Raw genomic sequence first — 23,643 nt, forward strand, 5'->3', positions numbered from 1 at the left:
TATTTATATATTTTAAAGTCAGAGTGACAAAGAGAAAGAGATTGGGGATGGGTTGGAGTGGAGTTGGGGAGATCTTCCATCTGCTGTTTCATTCTCCAAATGTCTGCAATAGCCAGGTCTGGGTCAAGCCAAAGCCAGGAACCAGGAGCTCCATCTTGGACTCCTACGTGGGTATCAGGGGCCCAAGGACTTGAGCCATTTTCCACTGGTTTCCAGGTTCATTATCAGGAAACTGGATAGAAAGTGGAGCAGCCGGGATTTGAAACTACTCTCCATTACAGGATGTCAGCTTGCAAGCAATGACTTCACCCACTGCACCACAATGCCTGCCCCCCGTACTATTGTTTTTGCAAGATGTTGTCACTGGGGGAAACTGGAGAGTAAATGAAATCTTTCTATATTGCTACTTTAGACTGAATGTAAATCTACAATTATCTCAAAATAACTTTTAAAAATTACTGTGCATCTACCTTATAGCCCAGGAAGTCAATTCTTATGTGCATTCATCCAAAAATGTAAAATATATAACCAAAAAAAGCCTTGTACAAAAATGTTCATAGCAGCTTTCTACATAATAGTGAAAAGCCAGAAACAGCTCAGATGTCTATCAATAGATATAATAGATAATAGAATTTGTAAAGGAACTGAAGTATATTCCTACAATGATAACTATTCAGCAATAAAACACAGTAAAATAATGTTACATAAAATAACATGGCTGTATCTCAAAAATATTAAGCTGGCTAAAAATAATCTGGACGGGGTGGGTGTTTGGTACAGCATAAAGATGCTGCTCAAGAAGTCCACATCCCTTATCAGAGTGCCTGGTTCAAGTCCCAGCTCCTCCACTTCCCATCAAGCTTCTTGCTAATATACATCCTGGGACACAGCATATGATGACTCAGATACTTTGCTCATGCCATCCAGGTGGGAGAACTGGATTGAATTCCAAGTTCCTAGCTTTGGCCTTGCCCAGTCTTGACTCTTGTGGGCATTTGGAGAGTAAACCAATGTATGGAAAATTCGGCCTTTCTCTCTCACTCTCCTCCCACCTTCCAAATAAAATGAAAAAAAAAAAAATATGTATCTTTTTAAAAATCTGGACACACACAAAACATAATTCATGTTGTATGATCTCATTTATAATATTCTAGAATAACCCAAATAATTCATCAATTTACTGCTCTGTGAAGGATACTACTGGGATACACGAGAACTATCAGGGATTATAGAAATATTCTGAATCTTGATGAGAACTCATGGAAGTGCATGCAGTTACAATATGCACAAAATCTGTGTTCTCTGTGACTAATACCTTATGAAAACAAATGGAAATTCTGAAAAATATAATAAGTAAAATGAAAAATTCACTTTATGGACTTAGCAGCAGAATGGAGGTGACAAAAGACTAAATGAAATTGGATATGGATTGAAATAAATTATCTAATGTGAAAAACAGAGGGATAAAAGCTTGGAGAAAAATTATGAGCGTCTATGTGACCTGTGGGATATCATCAAACAGCCTACTGTATATCTGATGAGATTCTTGAAGAAGCAGAGGATAAAAATGAGTTAGAAAGTATATTTAAAGAAATCATGGCTAAATTTTCTAAATTTCATGAACAGTATCAAACTGCAGGTCCAACTTCAATGAACTGAAATTCAAATATGTACAGTAAAAACCATACATAGTCACAGCACAAATAATTCATGAATATCCAATAGAAAAAGGAAATTTTGAAAGAATTCAAAGGAGAAAAGGACACAAGAGATAAGATATAGAGAGGCCAGAAGACAGGAATGATGCCCAGAAAGTGCTGCAAGTATAAAATAATGATCCACAATTACACCCCCTGAAAATATTCTTCAAAAATGAGTGAAAAATGAAGACATCTCTTATACAAATGAAAACTGAGGGAATTTGTGGCAGCAAAACTATAAAAATTCTATAAATGTTCCTTCAGCTGAATGGAAATGATAGTGGGAGGAAACTTGAATATATGAGTATAGAAAGGAAAGAAGAGTTTCAAAAATTGCAGCTAAATGAATAAATATGAAGATTATGTTATGTATCTTCTAACAAATTCCTTAAAAGACAAGTGACTATTTAATGCAAACAACATTATATGGTGGGATGTGTGAAGTATGTTGAAGCAAGATGTGACAACAATAATACAAAGCATAGGAAAGGTAGGTAAATGGAATGATAATGTTGTAACATTATTATAATTGTGAAGTGAAAAATAGACAGTGTGAGGTGTGAAGTCAATAGAGAGGCAAGTGGGAAGAGGGAAGTGAGAACTGCAAAGTGCAGATTGCAAAAGTAGGAAGTGTGAAGAATCAGGTGTGAAGTGGGAAGCAGAAAGTGGGACAATAGTGACTATAAATTGATTTGGTAAGTTTGCCATAGAATAACAAATAAGAACTTTAAACATATAGCTAGGAATCCAATAGCTAAAACACAATACTTAAAGTTCTGTGATTAACCTAAAATAAAGCATAAAAGAAACAACAGAGAAAAATTAGAAGGCAGTTTTGGAAAGTAAATAAGAAGATGGTAGACACAAATCCCACCATATCTTCCTTTCCAATTTGAATGGTTTTATTTCTCTTTTCTTCATAACTGCTCTGGCTAGAACTTCCAGCACTGTGCTAAACAGAGTTGGTAAAATCTGGAATGCTTGTCTTGTTCCCAGTCTTAGAGGAAAAGCTTTCAGTCTTTTGCCATTGATGGCAATGTAGGGTTTCCATACATGGCCATTGCTGTGTTGAAGGCATGCTCTTCCATTTTTAGTTATTTCTGTTAATAGATGACATGATTTTATACGCAGAAAACCCTAAGGACTCCACAAAAATCTTCTACATTCATGGATTGGAAGAATTAATATCATCAAAATGCCTTTAGTACCCAAAGTAATTTACAGATTCAATGTGATCCCAATCAAAATACCACAAATGTTCTCAGGTCTGGAAAAAATGACCCTAAAATTAATATGGAATCACAAGAAACACCAAACAGATAATGTGATCTTAAACAATAAAAATACCACTGGAGGTACCACAATACCATATTTCAAAACATATTATAGGGCAATTATAATCAAAACAGCTGGGCACAGGCACAAAATCAGACCCTTCGCCCAATAGAATATATTTGAGACCACTGAAATTAATCTACACATCTACAATCAACTGATCTTTGACAAACAAGCTAAAATCACTCCCTAAAGAAAAGACAGTGTCTTCCACAAATGAAGTCGGGATAATTGGATCTCTGTATGCGGAAGGATGATACAAGACCCCTATTTTACTCCTTAAACAAAAATCTACTTACAGTGGATTAGTGAACTAAATCTAAGACTTAAAACATCAAATTACTGGAGGGAAACATAGGGAAAACTCTGCAAGACATTGGTATAGGCAAAGACTTCTTGGATAAGGTCCCACCAGCACAGGCAATAAAGCCAAAATTGGTAAGTGGGATTACATCAAGCTAAGAAGCTTCTATACAGCAAGGGAAACACTCAACAAAATGAAGAGGCAACCAACAGAATGGAGGTAAATGTTTTTAAACTATACAACTGATAAAAGATTAAGATCCAGAATCTATAAGGAGTTCAAGAAACTCAACAACAACAAAATAAGCAATCCAGTTAAGACATGGGCTAAGGATATGAACAGGCATTTTTCAAAGGATTAAATACAAATGGCCAACAGGCACATGAAAAAATGCTCAGGATCACCAGCCATCAGGGAAATGCAAATCAAAACCACAATGAGGTTTCACCTCACCCCAGTTAGAATGGCTATCATCCAAACATCAAAAAATAACAAATGCTAGCAAGGATGTATGGGAAAAAGTACACTAATACACTGTTGATGGGAATATAAACTAGTACAATTGTATGGAAGACAGTATGGAGATTCTTCAGAAATCTGAAAATAGATCTACAATATGACCCAGCAATCCCACTCCTGGGAATTTACCAAAATGATATGAAATCATGTACCCCCATGTTTATAGCACTCAACCCACAGCTCTAAGATATGGAATCAATCTACAAGTCTATCAATTGATAACTGGATAAGGAATTATGGTGTATATATACATTATAGAATACTAATCATCCATAAAAAAGAATGAAATCCTGTTTTCACAACAAAATGGATGCAACTGGAAACTATTACACTTAGTGAAATAAGCCAGTCCCCAAAAGACAAATATATGTTTTCCCTGATTTCTGGTAACTAATGTAAAGAGTACAAAAAAAGTAATTTATGTGAGCAAAATTGACATTTTGAGATTATTGTTTATAGCTCTTGTCTATATTCTTGAGGAACAGTGGTTTTTCTACTTACTACTTGCTGAATTCTGTATTTGGTAAAGTGTAAAACTCGTAGTTATAAAGAAAATTGAGAGTATACCATTGTAAAAATTAAAATAAAAATAAGAAAAGAAGGAGGGATGGTAGGAGTGAGGGAGAGTAGGGTGGGATGTATCATTATACTCTTAAAACTGTATATATGAAATACATAAAGTTTGTTCCCATTTTATAAATAATTTTAAAAACCTGTTAAAATTGATAAACAAATTCAGCAAAGTTGCCAAATGCAAAATAAGCATGCAAAAACCAATTGTATTTCTATGAACTAGCAATAAGCAATATAAGAGGAAAATTAAGAAAATAATTTCATACACAGCAGCATCATGAAGAACAATGTACTTAGGAGGTACAAAACACATTCTGAAAACTACAAAACATTGCTGAAAGAAATTAAGAAAGTCCTAACTAAGGCCAGCACCATGGCTCACTAGGCTAATCCTCCGCCAGCAGCGCTGGCATCTCGGGTTCTAGTCCCAGTTGGGGTGCTGGGTACTAGTCCCGGTTGCTCCTCTTCCAGTCCAGCTCTCTGCTGTGGCCCAGGAGGGCAGTGGAGGATGGCCCAAGTGCTTGGGTCCCTGCACCCTCAAAGGAGACCGGGAGGAAGCACCTGGCTCCTGGCTTCAGATCTGCTCAGCACCGGCCATGGCGGCCATTGGAAAATGAACCAACGGAAGGAAGACCTTTCTCACTCTCTATAACTCTTTCTGTCTCTCTCTCTCACTGTCTAACTCTGCCTGTCAAAAAAAAAAAAAATTCCTACTAAATGGAAAGCTGTTTTGTGATCATGGATTAGAAGACTTGACATTAAGAAGACAATACAATCTCCCCAGTTATCTACAGACTCAGTGTGAATACTATCAAAAGTATCAACAGAATTTTTTTCCACAGAAATAGAAAAATCTATCCTAAAATTCATATGGGATTTTAAGGGATCCTGAAGAGCCAAGATAATTTTGAGAAAGCAGAACAAAGTTGGAGGACAAACACTTCTGCAATTATAAAACTCACTATAAAGCTACACTAATCAAAATAATGTAGGACTGGCATAAGAATAAATATATGTAGCCATGGAAGAAAATAGAGAATCCAGACATGAACCCACACATTACATGGCCAAGTGATTTTCAACAAAGACACCAAGACCATTCAATGCAGACAGGACAGTTGCTTCCACAAATGGTGCTGAGAAAATGGAATATCCACAAACAAAAGAATAGTGTTGAAGTCTTATTTTAGACAAAATTTAACTTAAAATGGATCAAAACCAAAAATTTAAGAGCAAGTCAAGTTTGTTGATATAATTCATCACATATCCTTATCAATTTTTTAATGCCTGAAATCATTAGTGGTATCTCTTTCTTTCATACTTGATAGTCATAATTTATATTATTTTCCTGATTTATCAAGGTTATTCACAATCCAAACAGCTGCCTTTTAGATTTGTTAATTCTTTTTTTCATGTGTCTTTTTCTATTTCACTGATTTTTGCTGTTATCTCTAATATTTATTTCCTTGCACTAACTTCTGCTCTTTTTTCCTTAGATGAATTAGATAAATTGCTTCTAAAATACAAGTTACCAGATAAAAATCTGCTAACTATATCAACCATTGAAATTAATGTCATATTCAAAATCCTCCAGCAAAGAAAATTCCAGGGCCACACTGTTTCCCTGGTTAGCTCACTGTTTATTTAAGGTAGAAGTAATAATGCCAATTTTACACAAATTATTTTGTAAAATAAAGGACAATCATACATCAACTCATTTTATAGAACATCAAAACATTACAATGCCAGCAAACCCCCCACCCCACAGACACAGAAAGAATATCTTTAGCTCAATATAATTAATAAGATAAAATAGTCTCCAAAAGTAATAACAAATGCAATCCAGCAACAAAAAGGATACTACATCATGAAAAAGTGGGATTAATCCAGAAATTGAATACTGGTTTAACATTAGTAAAGCAACCAATATAAATTACCATCTTAACAGAATAAAAGACAAATATCTATGATAGTCTTAATATTTGCAGAGAAAGCCTTTGAAGACATTTAACATTTTTTCCTGATAAAAACTTATCAAACTAAGCATAATTGGAAATAAAGTAAATCCACCCAGAAAAAAGAAAACACAACTCTGCAACTAACACAATTATTATTGGTGAGAAGTTGAACAGTTTCTTGTACCATGAAGAATACAAAAACATGTTCACTCTTACCACTTCTGTTTAACATTGGATGGCATTCTAGCAGTGTAATTAGGCAATAGAAAAAAAAATAAAAATAAGGGGGCATACAGCCTGAAAAACAATAAGCAAAACTTTGTTTGCAGTTGATAGGATGCCTTTACAAAAAAATGCCAAGTAATCTACAAAAACCTACTAGAATTAGTAAGTGAATTTAGCATGTTTAGAGGATATAAAGCCAATTTATAGAAATCAATCATGTCTCTATATGTTAGCTACCATCATTTTTAAAACAAAATTGTTTAAAGAATGCCACATGGGCTAGCGCAGCAGCTCACTAGTCTAATCCTCCACCTTGCGGCAGTGGCACACCAGGTTCCAGTCCCAGTCGGGGTGCCGGATTCTGTCCCGGTTGCCCCTCTTCCAGGCCAGCTCTCTGCTGTGGCCAGGGAGTGCAGTGGAGGATGGCCCAAGTCCTTGGGCCCTGCACCCCACGGGAGACCAGGAAAAGCACCTGGCTCCTGGCTTCAGATCAACGCGGTGTACCAGCCGCAGTGCGCCAGCCATGGCAGCCATTGGAGGGTGAACCAATGGCAAAAGGAAGACCTTTCTCTCTGTCTCTCTCCCTCTCACTGTCCACTCTGCCTGTCAAAAATAAAAAAAATAATAATAAAAATAAATAAATAAAAAACAGTGGACGACTTATGCTACTTGACTTCAAGACTAATTGCATACTTATATTGATCAAGAAAGTTTGGGAGAGATATGAAAATAGATATATCTATATTAGAACAGAATATGAAGCCCTAAGTGGGCCCACAAAATGAACAATTAATTAATTTCCAACAAAGGTAATAACAGAATTCAATGGGAAAGTAGAATATTTTTAAGAAAAGATGCTAGAATAAATATAATAAATATACATCTATTTGTGGCAAAAAGAAAGAAACTCAACCCTTATCCCATATTGTGTACAAAAATTAGAGGTAAATCATTGACCTCAACATAAAATATGAAGTTATAAGATTATAGAAGGAAACATAGGAGAATACTTTTATTACTTGGGGTCTAGCAAATAACAAATAATAAAAGAAAATAATAAATGAGAACTCATAAAAAATTTTAAATCCTGCTTATTGGAAGGTAAGATTAAGAAAATAGACAAGTCAAAATCTTGGAGTTTTAGTTATAAAACATATCTAATAAAGTATTGGTATCCAAGCAATATAAAGAATGTATACAAGTCAATGACCAAAAAAAAGGAACAACTATATTTTTAAAAATAAACAACTTGAATAGACATTTCATACAGAAGAAAAGCACATGAAAAAGAACACAACATAATTAGTCATTGTGGAAATGTAAATTAAAACCACAATGAGTTACCATTATACACCCACTGAAATGGATAAAATTAGAGACTGACAACACCAAATGTTGGCAAAGATGTAATGCAACCTCAAATTCCATACATTGCTGGTGGGAGTACAGAATGTTAAACTGCTTTAGAAAATGGGCCTGTTTCTCATATAACCAAGCATAGCTGTATCCCAGCAATTCTACTCTCAGGTATTTACCCAAGAGAAATGAAAGCATATACCACAGATTTGTACAAAATGCTCATAAGTTTTAATCATGGCACAAAAAATTAGAAACACAAGTGTCCATTAATAGGAGTATGTAAGCAAAATGTGGTGTATTCATAGAGTAAAATACTTTAAGCAATTTTTTAAAAAGATCCATGCATCTACATTAGTGAAATTTAAAAATATCATTCTGATTGAAAGAAACATTTCCCAAGAAAATGTACACTACATGATTGTCTTGTATAAAGAGCTAGAATAGGCAAAAGTAATGTAGAGTCTCATTTGTTAAAAGTCAGAATAGCAATTGCTTTGGAGATGTGGGGACAGGGATTAATTTAGAAGGGACATAAAAGGACATAAGAATTACGCATTTTTCAAAAGACATCAGCTGGTACACTTAAAATTTATACATCTCATGGTATGTAAACTATACTTAAAATTTTAAAACTATAAGGAGTAATTCAATTACACTTAACACTCATGCTGGCATGTTTGGAATGAAGAAGTGTACTGATGTTTGCAACTTATCTTAAAATATATAAAAAATAAGACAAATAATACAGATTAGATGATGTATCTGTGCTAAAGAAAATATATCTAAATGGTAATCATAGCATCTGGGTGGGGTTGGGCACATGGATGTTTAATGTACTTTTATATTTTTTGCTTACAATTCTCACATTGATACGTGAATTTGGCAAAGTTCTGTGACACACCGTCAAGATATAAAATCAATTGCATCTGTATATAAGTAGAAAACAATTAGGAAATGCTTTTACAATAGCATCAAATATTTAGGAATATATTTAATAAAAGATAAAAAGTACACAGACTAAAAAGTATAAAAATACTGTGTATGACAGAAATTAAATGAAGTTTTTAAATAAATGAAGATATATATATCACGTTCACAAGTTAGAATTAATAGTGTTAAGACTTCAGTCTCTCCATATTAACTGATAAATGTATTGAATGGAAACTAAATTTTCAGCAGACCTGCGGCAGTCATGTAGCCTGGCAGTTGAAAAGGCAGTTAAGATGCCTACATCCCATAATGGAATGCCTGTGATTGATTCCTGGCTCCACTTGCCCACTAATGCAGACCCTGGGAGGCAGCAGTAATGGCTCAAGTCATTGGGTTCCTGCCACTCATATGGAAGACCTTGGTCCAGTTCCTGGTGCCCTTCAATTGGTCCAGGTTCAGCAGCTGTGGCCATCTAGGGAGTGATCTCTCTCTCTCTCTCTCTCTCTCTCTCCTTCCCTCCCTCCCTCCCTCCCTCCCTCTCCAACCCCCTCAAATAGATAATTGTTTTTAATTCTAAGTTTATATCCTTTTAAAAATTGACAAGATGTTTCTATGACCTAAAGGGAAATGCAAGGAACCTAAGTTAGCCAAAGCAATTTTGAAAAAGAAAAACAAAACTGGAAGAACTGAACTACCTGATTTCAGAATTTGTTATATTTAGTTTCACAAAGGAAGAATGGCACTAGCATAAGAAAAGACTAACAGACTAATAGAAGACCAAAGTCCAGAAATAGTTTCATACATGTATGTTCAGTTGACTTTTTAATAGAAATGTTCCACCTCTGTTATAATTTTTTTTGAAAGACAGAGACAGAAACATAAAGAGATCTTCCATGTACTGGTTCATTCACCAAGTGGCCACAACAACCAGGGCTTACCCAAGCCAAAGCCAGGAGCCAGGCACTGCAGTGAGAACTCCCATGTAGGGGTCAAGGAACCCAGGTATTTCTGCATCACCTGCTATCTCCCAGAGTGCGCATTGGCAGGCAGCTGGAATTGACAGTGGACCTGTGACTGACACAGATTCTCAGAGGAATCCAAAACAGCAACTGAACACATCAAATGTCTACCCCTATTCAGCTGATTTTCCCAAAGGTGCCAACAGAGTTCAGTAAGTAAAGGATATCTCTTAACAAATGGTGATGAAACAATTGGGCATCCATATTTTTTAAGTTCAATCCTGACCCTCACTTAATCACAGATACAAAAATTTCATTAAAAGTGGACAATAAGCCTAAACAGAAAAGCAGTTCAGGTCCTTTGCTCATTTTTTTTAAAGTTTTTATTTAATATTTATTTATTTATTTTCATTTTATTTGAAAGAAAGAGAGAGCGAGAGAGAGACCATCCACCCACTGACTCTCTCCCCAGATGCCAGCAACAGCAGGAGCCAGGCCAGGCCAAAGCCAGGCGCCCAGAACTCAATCTGTGTATCTCAGGTAAGCAGGTGGCAAGGGCTCAATGAGCCATCATGTGCTGCCTCATCAGTGCACATTAGCAAGAATCTGGGATGGGAAGCACAACTCGGACTAACACCAAATACTCAGATATGGAATATGGGTGTCTTAACCACTACACCAAACATTTACCACTACCACCCTTGCTCATTTTTAATTGGGTTATTTGTTTTTCTGCCATTGAGTTGTAAAAATTATTTGAGTTTTGGATATTATCCCTTAGAGTAAAACTTCCAGAGAAAAAAACCACAAATGTTTACAACCTTGTAGTACGCAAAGATTTCTTTGCACTCAGAAAGTCAGATTGCATTTTTTAAAATTGGTAAGCTAGACTTCATTAAAATTTAAACCTCTGTTCTTCAAAAGATATTGCAGACATCTTGTGACTTTGGTTTTTAGCCCTTGTTTATACTCCTGTGGAACTGTGGTCTTTCTACTTCTTACTTGTTGAATATTATGGTTAGTGATGCATTAAACCTGTGATTGTAGAATAGATAGAAATTATGTTTTTGCAAAAATTAAAGAGGAATGAGGGGGTTTAAGGGAGGGATGGGGGAAGGAGGGAAGTATGGTTATCTTCTTAGAACTGTTCTCTTTATATTAATAAAACATTTTAAAAAGAAAAAAATGAGAGCCACACATTAGGAGAAAATACTTTCTAAACACCATTTGGAAAAAGAATTGTACTCCTTTTGTTATAATGCACTATTAATAAGATAGACAATCTAATTTAAAAAGCCAAAAGGGTAAACAAAGGCTTCAGTAAGAGAACATATGAATGATCAAGGAAGAATTAAGAAAAAATACATGTCACTGGTCATCAGGGAAATGAAAAACAAAACCACAATGAGATATCACACCACACTCATTAGAATGGAAAAAAAGTAAAAAGTCTCACCATACTGGTTGTGGGTCAGAGCTCCAAGACACAGTTCATGGAATAGAAAATGGTAGGACCATGTGGGAAAACTGATCATCAGTTTCTTATTAAGTTGAACGTAGACATAGTATGTAACCCAGAAAAAAAATGCCCACAAAAATTTGTACATGGTTGCATAGCAGTTCAGCCCATAATAGTACCAAACCAGAAACTACTCATCCATTCACCTTTTGAAGGGCGTATAAGTGAATTGCTTCGCTCATACAATAGAATATTAATCACCAAAAGGAGTCAATGCATGATACACCCAATACCACAGAGAACTCTCCACTCTGTGCTGGGAGAACGAGCTAGATACAGAAGAATACTACTTGTTTGAATACATGAATTTATCGACCAGCCTAACAAACTCACAGTGGTGGGTTATACTGCTTGATTTGGATAGTTGTGGTGTGGGGAGGAGAAATTGACCCCAAAAGAACCAAAGAATTTTCTGGGGTGATTCATTGGGTTGATAGATACTTGAATGTATACATTTATCAAATCATCAGATAAAATACTTTCTCCCTCTCTTTCTCCCTCTCCCTCTCTTTCTCCCTTTCCCTCTCTTTCTGTCTCTGTCTCTTCCGCTTACTGTAACACTACCTTTCCAATAAAATAATAAATTTTTTTAAAAAAATAGAAAAGAAACAAAAAATTAAAATAAACATTAAAAGCAATGAAGACTTGGAGACAATTTCTCTTGGTAATACTTAGGTAACTTTTCATGGTTTTGGATTCATTTTTCTAATGTGTGTTTGGCTTGTATTATGTGAAGCTTAAAAGCTTATTAATGCTAAAGTCACATCTTAACCTCTTCCACACGTTAAAACTGTCAATCAAATTTTATTATGTGAATGAAGTACTTTACCTTAAATCTGTCAAGATAATTGCTGAGATTAAGTTAAAGGGAAAGAAAAATAAAAGTAACACGTAGGACAGGAAGTTATTTTTAAATTAAAGAAGTTTCTATAAGGAATTGTAAAGCACTGTGGCACTATGATATATTCACTTTCATATAATATCTTTCCATCTTGGCAAATGTGTGTAGGGCTTAACTCTCCAAAACATACTAAGGAAACCAAATGGAACCGCTCTGCCTTCAGCTGCACAGAGTTAGAAATCCTGATTTGACTGCCTTAAACAATCAGGCATTTCTTATCCCCTATAACTAGATGATCTCCAGGGACAGTTCATTTGCTGGCTCATTGGTATCATCTTTCTATTCTGAATTTCTCCTCAGAGCAGCACTTCTCAAAGCTCCAAGATAGTGACAGTAGCTATGATTACATCCAGGAAAAGCCATCATATCTTTCTGCTTGCCTCTGTTAAATAGTCAACTAATGCCTGCTAGCACACTCCTCCAGAATTTCATCGAATGCCCATAATTCATTAACAAGAGAAATGAGACCAACACACAACCTAAGCCAGCACTTGTTGGCAGCCCATCTTCCACTTTGAAGTACTTGAGTTTGATTCTCTACTTTGGCCCCTGACTTCACTTTTCTACTAAAGAGGACCCTGGAAGGCAGCAGCAATGACTCAAGTAATTGAGTTGCCACAACCCACATGGGAGACTTAAATTAAGTTCCATGCTCCCAGATGTGGCCAGGCCCAACTCCTGCTGATGCAAACATTTGGGGAGTGAACAAATGAATGGGAGTGCTCGCTCTCTGTCTCTCTCACTCTTGCCCTCACTCTTTCTCTCTTCCTGTCAAATAAAATACAATAAATTAAAATACAAGAAAAAATTGAATGCAACACTGAGTCATCAAGAAAATAAATTTGATTCTTAAAGATCTATTAATTTTTCATTTTACTCTTGCATGAATATCTCACTCTGGGTTATTTTTTTTTCCACCTGTAAAGGAAAATCAAATTGAAAACCACCACAAGTCAAAGCCAGCTTCCCAAATCCTTGGCCCCCTTTAAGAGGCTCAAGAACATTTGCTGACTTTTGGACCAGCACAGAGGAAATTAAAGCAATTCTCACTCTTTACGTGCTATTTACTGCTCTCTACATCACTAAACTGTATTTATTTCTTGGTTTGCAGCACAGTGATTGTAGAATAAGTGCTAAGCAGCAAATGACTTCCCTGCTGCCGAAATTGGTGGTGATTTTGCTCTCAGTGGAGCGCATTACATGACCCCTCAATGATGGTAAATGGCTGTGGGCTTTTTTCCCACCTCTAATTGTCATGATGTGTAGGACTGGTGAGTGGTCTCACAGACAGACAACTTTTTACATAGTGGCGTAAGATCCTAAACTCTAGTATTCTCACATAGGGCATGCTGCCACCCATTGTCTGCAGAATCTTTATCTACTAGAATGTTTGTGGTGCCCCTTAGCTGACCACCTTTCCTTGAGGCAGTAGCCCTTCTCCTACTGTAGAACCAGTTGAATGTGCACACGGTAATTGAACATTCATAGAACTCCTACATTCAGATGACGTTACAAGTTACGGTTTAGTGAATGTTGGAATCTCATTTTGATTTGAACGGAGATCTGAATCTGTTCTCTTCTTCTCAACTTTTACCCTTGAAAGAAGCAAGATTGGCCATTCTATTACTGTCGATATGCTATCCTAAACATTTCTTGGCCAATCTTAGGACAACTCTTACCTTCAACATGTTCAGCCACCTCCAGAGCGTCGGAGTGTCCTTAAGTCTACTGTTGCAGTATAGAAATGATTGTAAAAAATCATGCCTCCGGCCGGCGCCGCAGCTCACTAGGCTAATCCTCCGCCTAGCGGCGCCGGCACACCGGGTTCTAGTCCCCGTCGGGGCACCGGATTCTGTCCCGGTTGCCCCTCTTCCAGGCCAGCTCTCTGCTATGGCCAGAGAGTGCAGTGGAGGATGGCCCAAGTGCTTGGGCCCTGCACCTGCATGGGAGACCAGGAGAAGCACCTGGCTCCTGCCATCGGATCAGCGCGGTGTGCCGGCCGCAGAACGCTGGCTGTGGCGGCCATTGGAGGGTGAACCAACAGCAAAAAAAGGAAGACCTTTCTCTCTGTCTCTCTCTCTCACTGTCCACTCCGCCTGTCAAAAAAAAAAAAATCATGCCATCATGCCTCAGTTTCCTCAACTGTAAGCGGAGAATGTATCTTAACAATGGCAATAAATAGCCCAACGTTCCCCATTCTCAGAGCAAAAAAAAAAAAAAAAAAAAAAAAAAAAAACCAGGGGATCAAGACAGCCTGATCTTATAATCAACGTGTTCTCAATCCTGGCTCTCTCGGAATCACCTGGGGAGCTTTAAAAAGTTCTGACACCAGGGTTCCCCTCCTTCTAATTTATATTTAATTGGTCTGGGCTGCAGCCTGGGCTTGGGGCTGTCTTTTAAAGCTTCCTAGATGATTCTAATGTGCAGCCAGGGTTGAACACCATTTATAGAAAGCAGTGGTTCTCAAAGTGTGTTCCCTCAGCAAGTTGCATTGGCATCATCTAAGAACCTGTTAGAAATGCACATTCAATTCAAGCTTGGCTCCAGATCAATTAAATGAGGAATTCTGGGGATGGAGCCCAGTAACTTTTATCCTATCCTTTTACTCCAGGAGATTCTGATACATGCTAAGCTGGAGGACAACTAGAGGCAATTCTTTCAAGATTTAACATTCTGTGAGTTCACCCTGCTTCCTATTAAGCAGATCTTATGGCCTTAAAAAGGACATGTATGTTCTTGAAAGCAATCTGTGACATAATCACACAACTCCATGGTAGGATTGCCTGAGTCTTGCTACCTTCCTTGAGCCAGCTCAGCCACGTTCATAATGCCCCCGGGACTGGTTGCATAGGGCCTATGAAAAGTTCTCTCCTTTCCATGCTGCACCCAGGTCTCCCACATGGGTGGCAGGACCCAAGTACTTGAACCATGTCCTACTGCCTCCCAGGATGCACATCATCAGCAAGCTGGACCAGAAGAGCAGCTGTAACTCAAACCAGATGCAGGTGTCTGCAACGCAAATGCTGCAGCAAACTCCTTTTTTTAATTTTTTAAATTCATCACATTTTTAAATTTAATCAGATTTAAATTGCTAGGATGGTAATGGTATGAGAGAAAACAATGATTGCAATGGTTTTTCAAAACAATAGCTACCTCATGACAAGGACAGTGTTTGCTGACAATATGAATTTTGAATGATGCTTCCCTTGCTTAGTATCAAAATAAGTTCTGCCATCTTGGAGAGTTACTGTTCACCCTTTAGAGGTGTGTGTGTGTGTGTGTATGCATGTGTATTACATGCAAGGGTTCCCCACAGGAGACCAAAATGACATGGGAAGAAGGGCAGGTGCAGATCTTTGCCTCCTGCTCATGAAAGAATGGTCCAAGAACAGCAATTAGAATGTAAATCCCATTCTGAGCTGTTCTGCTCAAGTTCTATTCTAGCCCAACTCCTATTTCTGGATTCTACTATTCTGAATTATTGTATACTTAGGTTATTGTGACAAAGGGAGATGTGAGACAATGCCATGGGCTAGAGATAAGGTTTTCCTAAAGGGGAAGGTTTCATTGTGAGGGATTGAAAAAAAATATCTCTCTCTCTTTCTTTCTCTCTCTCTGAAGGAGAAGGAGAAGAAGGAGGGGGCAGGAGTGGAGGAAAATAAGGATGAAGAAGAGGAGGAGAAGGAGGAGGTGGAAGAGGAAGAGGAAGAAAAGGGTGATGTTCCTAAGACAAAGAGGCGAAGTTTTTCCTTTTGCCTTGGTTTCTGGGAATGGTGACTTAGAATTTAGTTTTTTCTTCATTATTAATTCCCTCAAGTTAATTCTCTCACTCTGTCACCAACCTTTAGTAAAGACCATTGCATAGAAAGCAAATTTGTGCTGGTTGCATGGATAATTAAAGCCCAAGGACTCACAAGACACCACAGCTTCTCCGCCTAGTTGGGGCCAGCACTACTGTGGCATCACCATATCATGGGCAATTATTCATCTCAGAGTTGCAGGAAGTAGATGCCAGCAGTCAAGCAAGCAGAGGTCTAGGGTGGGCTGAGAGTAGCTACAGCATCCATTCACTTAGGAATGAAGGCGATAAAAATTCTATTAACCTCCTGAGTGCAGAGCTTCACTCAAGTTAGAGTAAAATTAAGAACAAAGAAGGTTTTAACAGGAGACTCTCTGTGAGCCAAAAAACTTACGATTGTTGGATAATTTTCCTTGCCATCATACATTTCATGTGTTACAGATTTTGCATGAATGGTACAGAATGCATCAGATCTTCCAATGCTTTGATAAAATATGAGACTCTTATTTGGTGATGAAAATTATCGCAAAAAAAGTCACACATGTATTCCAAACACCTACAAACTTCTACATATAATTAATACTTGTTCTGTTGTATTGGTCTGAAATACCGCAAAACAAGCACAAACACAGGCATCTCAAAAATACCAGAAAACACATATCTAAATAAAATTTCTAACATACTATCTACATACACCCCAGTGTATCATCCAGCAGCCCCGAGCTACTCACACCCATCTGAAGCCCCTGGCTTAGAAGATCACAGGACTTGGAATCAAATAAATCTGGATTAGACTCTCCATGTAGCCATTTACAGGCTGTGAGACTCTAAATCTCAGTTTTCCAGACAATGCCCCTTAAATGGTCTTTGAAAAAATTTACATGAGATGATGCTTATAAATCATCTGGCTTTGCCCTTATGTTTTTGTGCCTACCACATAGTAAATGCTCAATAAATGCCAACCACTGTTAACAGTTGCTATTGTTGGTCTGAAGCTCGCTGAGGTCAGAAGAAACAGAATAATACCTTTCTCTGTGTAAATAAGCCCACAGGGAACGTTCCTTTGCAAGGAAAGAGTTAATGAAAAGATTTCAGTGATAGATAATAAAGAAAATCCCACCACAACAGACTAGTGATGGTCTAAGGGATGATGAGTAGTTACTTACTGTATTTATTATCCAGAGAGGAATACAGATTATATATTTCATGAGCCAGATGGGAATAGTTATTTAACTACAGTAACGACTACTCTAAATGGCTCTATTGAATCTCTGCTTAAAAGTGTACTTCAGAAGAGTTGCAGGCTATGAGGGAATAAAGCAAGAAACAAATGTAATGGTTAAAGGATATTTTTGCTGAGGCTTAATTAAACTTCAGATTTTGTACCATTCTGTATATAATCTTCAAAAGATTTTTTTCAGGAAAGATAGACCAGAAAGGGTGCTATGAAATTAGCCTTAGAGCTATGTAGATTTTGAAGGGCCCTTAAGAAAAAAAATGTAAAAAAAATACAGATTTCAATTTGAAGCAAGAAATTGAAATTGCTTTCTGGCATCCCACACTTCCAGCAGCATTGGTACCTACTTGAAATGAACAACTGCTAAAGGAAACAGCTGGTTGAAAGCTGTTACTGCAAAGCAAAGTGCAATATGCATGCTGTAATTAGTTTGCAATCATTACTCAGTCCACTGTTGGAGCAAAACCTGGATTTGATCACACCAGAAGCATTCCGGTGAGTGAGCAAAATTCAAGACAATTCTCTCCCCAAATCCAAATAGAACTCTCACCTCCACTACACCTGCTGATATGATGAGTTTTTAAATACAGTCACAATGACAATGGGCCCTAGAGTGTTATGTAAAACAAAGGTTTCAGGCCGGCGCCGTGGCTCAATAGGTTAATCCTCCACCTTGCGGCGCCGGCACACCGGGTTCTAGTCCCGGTTGGGGCGCCGGATTCTGTCCCGGTTGCCCCTCTTCCAGGCCAGCTCTCTGCTATGGCCAGGGAGTGCAGTGGAGGATGGCCCAGGTGCTTGGGCCCTGCACCCCATGGGAGACCAGGAAAAGCACCTGGCTCCTGGCTCCTGCCATCGGATCAGCGCGGTGCGCCGGCTGCAGCGGCGGCCATTGGAGGGTGAACCAATGGCAAGGGAAGACCTTTCTCTCTCTGTCTCTCTCTCTCACTGTCCACTCTGCCTGTCAAAAAAAAAAAAAATAAATAAATAAATAAATAAATAAATAAATAAAATAAAAAAAAAACAAAGGTTTTCTGCTTTCCCTGAAAGTAAGACATACTCAAAAATAATAGCCAAATTCTTTTAGTGTTTTCTATATGCTAGATTGGCATTGTCCAAATGAAATATAACTCAAGTATCAAATGTGAACCACATAAAGAATGAAATATACTGGTAGCCACATTCTTTTTTTTTTTTTTAGAAAGGAAGTTAGTTTTAATGGCATATGTTATTTAACATAGTCTATCCAAAACATCTTTTTGATATGTAATCAATAAAAATTCATTAATGAGATATGTTCAATGCTTTTTCCTACAATGACTTCTAAATCTGGTAAGTCAAGTACACTTACAGCACATTTTAGTTTGAACTAGCCACATTTCAAGTGCAGAACAGCCACATGTAGCAAGTGTGTTCCACATAGAAAACTGTGGTTCCAAATTATTTACATGGATTATAGAATTTAATTGTCCTAATAATCATGTGATATAATAATTATTACTCTGTGGATTAGCGATATCAGATGGGGTAATAGATATAAATTTTTGTCACTATAATGAAATGCCTGAGGCAGACTAACTTTCTAAGTAAAAGAGTTTTATTTAGCTCAGACTTCTGGAGAAACAGGGGCCTGTTGCTGGCATCAGCCTGGCTGTGGTGAGGACCTCATGGCTGTACTACCTCATAGCATATCCCATCTTGGCAGTAGCACAAGTGTAAAGAAAAGATCACTTGACTCAATGGAGTGCAAGAGAGAGACTGGTGGAGCCAGGCTCAGACTTTTATAACAACCCTCTCATGAGAACTAACCAGGGTCACATGAGAAATACTTTAATCCCTTCTGAAGGCATGTCCCCAATTGACTCAAGACCTCTCTTCCTAGAGGGGCCCACCTTTTAAAAGTTCCACATCACCTCCCAACACCACCACCGGGAGGACCAGGCTCTCAACACACGAGCCACATCTAAAAGATAGCACTCAACTAGAAAAAAGGGGCACAAGAAGAACAAGAAGCTCATCAAGGTCATCAAACTAGGAGGTGGCAGACTCAGGGAGAATCCAGGTGACCTGACTTCAGAGCCTGCCCCTCAGTGTTGTGCTATGTTGCCTCATGTGCTTGTCTGTGTGGCTCACAGACCGTGCTACCAGACCAGTGAGAGAGTTTGAAAATAATAAAGATCATCATGAAAAGTTACCAAGACAAAATATAGACTTCATTATTGAGCCCTCTGCAAGGCAACCACCTTATGGGGTAAACACTGTTATGAGTTCCACCTCTCTCAAAACTGAGGCAAAAGGGCTATTATTTTCTCAAGGTCACAAAGCTAGGATATATTGCAGCTGTGATTTGACACCCGGATTCCTGGCTCCAGAACCTAAGCATTAATCACTGGTTTGGTTCTATTAACAGATCTGACTAATAAAATACTCATGGACAAAGAACCACTCCACAGCAAGTATGAATAATAATAACTTCTGAAGACCACAGAGTTGAAACACGGAAACTGAGCCAACTAACTTAATTCAAGAAGTAAAGTAGAAAAGAGTACATTGAGTGTAGATTAAAAATTGTGAATTTGCTTGATAAGGAAAAAAAAATTATGGAGTTTATTATCATGTATCCAGCAAGGCATGAGAAATGGATAGAAATCCTGCAAACACTCTAAATTCCCATTTCATGGTCCACAACAGTGTTATTTTCTCATGCTATTTGTTCCAAGGTATCTCCCATAAGAATCACTGTTTAGGATAATAAAGATCAGCATATGAAAGGAAGATCCCTTTATAAAAAGGTGTATTTATTTATTTGAAAGAGTTACAGAGAGAGAAAGAGAGAGACAATCTTCCATTTGCTGGTTCCTTCCCCAGATGGCTGCAACAACCAGGGCTAGACCATACTGAAGCCAGGAGCCAGGAGCTTCTTCCAGGTCTCCCACGAGGGTAGCAGGGGCCCAAGTATTTGAACTATATTCCATTGCTTTTCCCGGACCATTATCAGGGAGCTGGATCAGAAATGGAGGAGCTAGGACACGATCTGGTGCTCACATAGGGTGCCGACATCACAGGAGGCAGCTTTACCCACTATGCCACAATGCTGGTCCCGAAGCAAGATCTTTAAGTAGTCATATATTCCAGCTACTTTATGCAAATACAAAAGCTTATATAAATGTAGTGTGATAACTATTTTTGCTGAAGTATCAACAATACAGAAAACAATCTGGAAATAATGTCTGTCAGTGGTTATGGAAGTGTAGAGAAAAACACAGGAATCTTAATTTCTGCAATGACAATCTCTCTAATGCTTGAATTTTCACAACCAGCCTAGATTACATTGGTTGAAAAATGATAGAAGAGATAGATATGTGATTGATAGATAGTAGATAAAAGGTAGGTGGTAGAGGATGGTGATAAATAGATAAATAGAAAGATTAAAGAATAGAGAGTTGCATTTTAATACTCCTCCATGGTGTTGGTTTCATTCCATCTCTCATTAGGAAAGATTAGTTTCAGATGTGTTCTTGCCTCTTTGGCAAACACTGCATTACACAGCCTGAGATCTGCCTGGAAAAAGATGTAGTTCTATGTGGGCAAGCAACAGAGCTGGAAAAAGTCTGGCACTGGGCATCCCTCAGAGGAGAAATCAAAGTTGAGTCACTGGGGAAAACAGAAAGGAAGAGAACTCAGAAGGTCATTCAAAGTCCTTGTACTTCTGTTATATAAATGCAAGAAGGAATTGTATCCACTATTAACTGTTTCCTTAGAGATTTAGCTTTCAAATTTTGTCACAGCTTTGACCTAAACCCTTTATGCTATCTCCCTGCTTAATCTCCTCTGTTCCAAGGACAAATCTGTTATATTCCCAGAACAGGCCTCTCCTTTGTCTTCTAAATCTACATATACAAACTGGGGAATGAGACCAAATGTGTTCACCAAAAGCCACATACACAAATGTACATAGCAGAATCTGCGTAAGAGCCAAACCTGGAACAACTTCATGCAGGAATGGGAATGGATGAGCCGCAGCTACTCATGAAGGAAGCTCTTAAACAAGATCTTGAGCAAAAGCAGACAGACACAAAGTATAGTCACATTCAAGTAGTAGCGCTTGGAAGAAACAGAAAATCGACTTCCATGGTACAGGCAGTGTTTTATTTCTTGATATGGGAGCTGGTTACATGTGTTCAGTATGAACCAATTCATCATATTATACATTTTTATGTACATTTCTCTACGTGTGTTTTAGAGATACAGAATTTTTAAATAGGGGCAGGTGCTGTGACCTATGATGCTGGCATCCTTTAGGGGCACCAGTTCATTTCCCAGCTGCTCTGCTCCCAATCCAGCTCCCTGCTAATGCCCTAGGAAAAGCAGCAAAAGATGGCCCACGTGCTTGGGCCCCTGCAACCCATTTGGGAGGCCTGGAGGAAGCCCCTGGCTCTGGCTTCAGCCTAACCTGGCCATTGCAGTCACCTGGGGAGTGAATCAGCAGATCAAAGATTTCTCTCTCTGCCTCTCTTTGTCTCTGTGTTATTCTTTCAAAATAAAAAATATATTTTTAAAAAGTTTTAAAATGTTTTTAAGAAAAAATCTCACAAGTTTAACAATAAATTTATTCCCTGATAAAGAACATAAATTTCAAAATATTCCTTAAGTAAGAATGATTTTGCATGCTTGCTGAGTTCTTCTGTGCCTTCTTTGGTCTTGGAAATCCAGATCAGAAGACACCTTATCCATCTTCCAAGTACATTCACCTGGAAGTCATTCATTGTCTCATGGACTGCTTCAAGGTGTGATCTTTTGAGAAATATTCACAACATTCATGCTGTCAATTTTCCTGTATGATTCCAGAGAAATAAAAATTGGATTGATTTTCACAAGTGCTCCCAAGAAGAGAGAAAAAAGGAGAAGATGATGAAGATAAAGACAGATAGATAGATGATGGATAGATAGATTAGATAGATAGATAGATAGATAGATAGATAGATAGATAGATGATGGATGATGGATGATAGATACATAGATAAATGATGTATAGATAGATAATAGATACAGATCAGGAGGAGAGAGAAGGAAGAAGAGGAGGAGGGAAGAGATGAGGAGAAGGAAAGAAGAGGAGGAAGAGGAAGAAAAGAGAGAAGTGGAGGGTGAGAGAATGAGGGGAGGAAGAAAGCGGAATGAGGAGAAAGAAGAAGGAAGAGAAATGGGGAGGGAAGTGGAACCGGAAATGAAGGGGGCAGAAGAAAAGAACAGAGGGGACAGGCAAGACTAGGAAGAGGATGCTCTGTAGAGGTCTGTAAACAGCAGATATTTTGGTTTGGAAATGCCCTGTAGTTGGGTTACTTAGTCAGAGTACTGGTTTCACTCTGCACATTAGCTGGCTTTTAGAATTGAGCCATAAAACTAAAATCAGTAGGAGAGGGCTGCAGCTTAGGGGAAGCCAAATAAAAACCAAATGCCTGGACTAAGAAGCAAAAAAAAAAAAAAAAAAAAAAAAAAGAGTCCCACAAGACTCATTGTCAAGCCTTGGGCTGTGAAGACGGCTTTGGAAATGTGAAGATAGGTAAGAAACAGCCAGAGTGCATCAGAGCTGATGGATGCTGAGGGCTCCAGGAAGGATGGCAGCATTTGAGTGCTCACTTTGTCCAACATGAAGGTGATGGTGAGTGGAAGCTTGGATAAAGGTCCCTGAAGCAGACCACAGAGAAAAGCAGAAGTTCTCCTGGCTACCCCTAGAGTCATAGAAATATGGAAAATGCTAGAAGACCTGGAGATGCTGAGAATGAAAGTTCACACATCAGTTGCAAAGGACTGAAGCCACCATTCCCAGCGGCTGGGCCCACTCAGCAGCCAAGGAGCTTGTTCCAAACAACTCAGTGGCCAATAGCCCAGCCACTCTAAAACAAGGAAATACAAGAGCCCACCCTGCCATTATCCCCCAAGCATACAGTAAATAATTAGACCTCCATACTGGCACCATCTTGCAGAAAAGATGATGAATGGGGCAGCTCTCACAAGGTCTGGATATTTTCCTAAAGCAATCAAGTATAGGCTATCTAGATGGTTTAAACAAAGGGGATGAACTTTGATTGGATTGAAAGGGTTCTGTTGAAAGCAGAACACATTGTGCTATTTTTAATTGACAAGCATAAGTTTCCTGAGATCCATCAGGTGTGCATTCTTAAGGGAAAAAAAAAAAAAGCATCTAACTTTAAAGAAAATCCAGAAACACGGAAGCTCTATCTGCAAGTGCAGTGTGAGAACATTATTGGCTTCAATACATGAGACAAGAACCCCCCCACGTAATTCATGTCTAATTAACTCATCTAGA

At 38.1% G+C, this 23,643-nt stretch overlaps 1 long non-coding RNA gene across 2 annotated transcripts in view; it reads right to left on the bottom strand.

The window, feature by feature from the left end:
• LOC103349348 (uncharacterized) overlaps positions 1 to 9,359 on the bottom strand; it is a 402,935-nt gene extending 393,576 nt beyond the window's left edge. The window contains exon 1 of one of the 2 annotated variants that reach the window (XR_007921451.2): positions 9,155 to 9,359. This is a non-coding gene — a long non-coding RNA (uncharacterized lncRNA). Of the gene's footprint in view, positions 1 to 8,829; positions 8,903 to 9,154 lie in introns of those variants that run through there. The other variant, XR_007921454.2, reaches the window with a different exon arrangement.
• Between the last annotated feature and the right edge of the window lie 14,284 nt (positions 9,360 to 23,643).

Source organism: Oryctolagus cuniculus, chromosome 10, assembly GCF_964237555.1.
Source record: "Oryctolagus cuniculus chromosome 10, mOryCun1.1, whole genome shotgun sequence".
NCBI lineage: Eukaryota > Metazoa > Chordata > Mammalia > Lagomorpha > Leporidae > Oryctolagus > Oryctolagus cuniculus.